This window comes from Sinocyclocheilus grahami, unplaced genomic scaffold, assembly GCF_001515645.1.
Source record: "Sinocyclocheilus grahami isolate Dianchi unplaced genomic scaffold, SAMN03320097.WGS_v1.1 scaffold91.1, whole genome shotgun sequence".
Taxonomy (NCBI): domain Eukaryota; kingdom Metazoa; phylum Chordata; class Actinopteri; order Cypriniformes; family Cyprinidae; genus Sinocyclocheilus; species Sinocyclocheilus grahami.
In genome coordinates, this window is record NW_015505270.1 from 1,671,253 (window position 1) to 1,674,808 (window position 3,556).

The 3,556-nt window shown below is 38.5% G+C and overlaps 1 pseudogene; it reads left to right on the forward strand.

Annotated features, from left to right (window-relative positions):
• Positions 1–253: 253 nt before the first annotated feature.
• Positions 254–3,164, forward strand: LOC107587297 (toll-like receptor 13; annotated as a pseudogene).
• The last annotated feature ends 392 nt before the right edge of the window (positions 3,165–3,556 follow it).

Sequence of the window (3,556 nt, forward strand, 5' to 3'; positions counted from 1 at the left end):
ATGAAACCTTATTGTAAAGTGTTACCCTTATAATTATCTATGCAATAATTAACTTATTTTTATTAATTGTTACAAATTTATTCAAATGTATTTGCCTTTTTATTTAGAATTTTTGAATAATTTATTTAATTATTTTTTATTTGTAGGAAATGCAAAGTCAAACTCCTGGAAGGCTGGGCAAAGGGCACAAAATAAATTAATTTCAAGGGGGGAAAAAAACTTTGTTAGGTGAATACAGTGGATTCCCAGTTTGATGTAAAAGGAATCAAGAAAAAACATGGGAACACTAAAACAAATCACATTATATGTTGCCCTCTGTGGCTTCATTTCCCCATCTAGTGCATTTTCCTTGAAGAACTGCACAATCAGTACTCCCCTAAAAGACATCCAGCTGAAAGTACTTTGCTACAAAATGGGCTTTTTCAGGATTCCGTGGATACCTAGAAATACACGGATTTTAGATATTTCCTTCAATGCCTTTGCGCAGATCCATATTGGAGACTTTAATCATTTGTCAAACTTACAGGACTTGAACATATCCAACAATAAGATCTCGCATATTCAAGAGGGTGCACTTGACAATCTTTCCAACTTATCCCGTCTCAATCTGGCCAGCAACACACTACAAGGAATCTCGAGAGGTATGCTGCATGGTCTAACCAACCTGCTGGTGCTACGTCTGGATAACAATTATATTAAAGACATCGGAGAGTCAGCTTTCAGCACGCTTCAGAATTTAAAGGTGTTAAACCTAACAAAAAACCACCTCCATTATATAGAGAAAATCAAGCCGGTTCTTGCATCACCATATTTAGAGGAACTCTACATTGGAAGCAACCATTTTGATGCTTTCAAGTCATCTGAAATGTCAACAAATCCCTTGTTATTAAAAAGACTTGATTTTTCCAATAACCCTTTTGCAACATTTGAGCTTACTGACAATATATTTCCATTTCTCACTCACCTTGATTTATCTTATTGCGGTCAAAATGGAACCATGACATGGAACGTCACAGAAAAGACATTCTTCACCTCAGTGAAAACACTATACTTCATGGATGTTCATATGTCAGCCCAGAGTGCTGCTAATGTGCTTCAGAGCTTCAATAATTTGTTGAATAAAATCAGGCTTAATGGAAATGTTGAGTTGAACAAGACTAACCTCCTGCTGAACGCATGTTCTCCGATGCTAAAAGTTGTACGGCTAAATGCTAACAAAATAAAACACCTCACCGAGCACATGTTTGATCCCTGTTCTGACCTGACGGAAGTAGATTTAGGAGATAATGAAATATCCCAGTTATCAGCAAGTATATTCAGAGGATTTACACAACTAAAATCGCTGCGTTTGCAAATCAATAAACTGACTCAAATAACAAACTCCTTTCAAATGCTCTTCACTCTCGAGTTCATAGATCTCAGTAGAAACAGCATCAACACCCTCGCCTGTGATGATTTTGCCAATTTAACACAAGTGAAAACTCTGTACTTGTACAGTAACAAAATCTCAATCATTAATTCCTGTTTGTTCAAGGACCTGAAGAGTCTTGAAGTCCTCAAGCTTGGAACAAACAATCTGTTAAGGATCGGCGATGCTTTCAGCAATGGGCCACATTCCCTGATGGATCTGCAACTTACTTTTAATAAGCTAAGCAAAATCGAAAAGTACACTTTTAGAAATATGTCACAGCTGAACAATTTGTCCTTACAAGACAATCAGATTTCAGAGATCGAAAGCCATGCATTCGAAGGACTGAAGAGCCTGACCTCTCTATTGCTGTCATCAAACAAAATATCAGCTAAAACATTAACCAATCACCAGGATGTGTTCTCAGGCATGCCCAACCTCAAAAATCTAGATTTGTACGCCAACAGCATTTCATTTAGGGATGATCAATTGAAATACCCTCCTTTTAAAGACCTGAAGCGCCTTAGAGTATTGACCTTACACAATCAACGTCGTGGAATTGACAAAATACCCTCAAATCTGCTTCAAGGTTTATCCTCCTTGGAAATGTTTTACGCTGGAAACACGAATCTTGCTCATCTGAATCCTGATACATTCAAGTTCAGCCCCCAGCTCTGGTTTTTGGATCTCTCCAAGAGCGCGCTGTCTGAAGACCACTCCATCCCGACCGAGTTATTCCACCCCATTTCGAGGCTAACCAAACTCATCCTTTTGAGAACGCAGCTTCGCTCACTGAACTTCCTGTTGAACGCAAATCTCTCCAGACTTTCAACCTTAAAAGCTCAGGGCAATGAGATTGACACGATCAACAAAACTCTGATTCAGTCACTGCCTCGACTAGAGGTCCTCGACTTGGAGAAAAACACGCTCACTTGTGACTGTGACAATGCATTCTTCATTGACTGGGCCAAGAATAGTAATTCTACTCAGGTGCTTTATTTGAACAAGTACATGTGTAGCTATCCTAGTTCCTTACGAGGCATGAGTTTGTCCGCTTTCAACACCGAATCCTGCACCTTGAATATAGACTTCATCTGCTTTCTTTGCAGCAGTATTGCGGTCATTCTCACCCTCCTCTTGTCATTTGTCTGGCATTTTCTGCGCTTTCAGGTGGTTTATGCATACTACCTCTTCTTAGCCTTCCTTTACGACAACAGGAAGAAGCAAAGCGGTTCGACGTTCCAGTATGACGCCTTCATTTCCTACAACACCAAAGATGAGCCTTGGGTAATGGAGGAACTTATTCCAAAATTAGAAGGAGAACAGGGCTGGAGATTGTGCCTTCACCACCGAGACTTTGAACCAGGAAGGCCAATAATAGACAATATCGTTGATGGCATATACAGTAGCCGCAAGACCATCTGCCTGATCACTAGGAACTACCTGAAGAGCAACTGGTGTTCAAGTGAGGTCCAGGTGGCGAGTTTCAGACTCTTTGATGAGCAGAAGGATGTGCTGATTCTGGTGTTCCTGGAGGATATCCCCACACATCAGCTCTCTCCGTACCACAGGATGAGGAAGCTGGTGAAGAAACGAACCTACCTCCGTTGGCCCAAACCTGGAGAAGATACTAAGATCTTCTGGCAAAAGCTAAAAATGGCTTTAGAAATCAAAGAGGGTCATAAATCCGATTTTTTAACTCCATGATGGTATTAGAATTATATGGTATAGTATGCTAAGTGTCTTCCAATAAATTTAATTGGACATTAAGTTGTTTTTTTTAGTGAATTCACTAAACATCGCTGGAGACCCACAGTTCAGTTTGATGAGCTGTTAAATGTGTTGGAAAAGCACTGCACTATATAATTTAGCTGTTGTCATTTTTTTATATGTGAAATAGACTTTTAGTAGATTATGCATTTTATTTACAAAACTCTGCACTGTATGTATGAATGAATGCACTACCGTTTATGGAGCTTATAATATGACAAAACTAATTGAATTTGTATTGTGTAAATTTGAATTATTGACAAGTGTCATTTAACAAAACTGAATATTATGTGGCATTTAACATAGTTCTGAATTTAATTTGATTTAAATAAATTTTTACTTGAATATTAAACATTTGAAATTGAACACAACTGAATA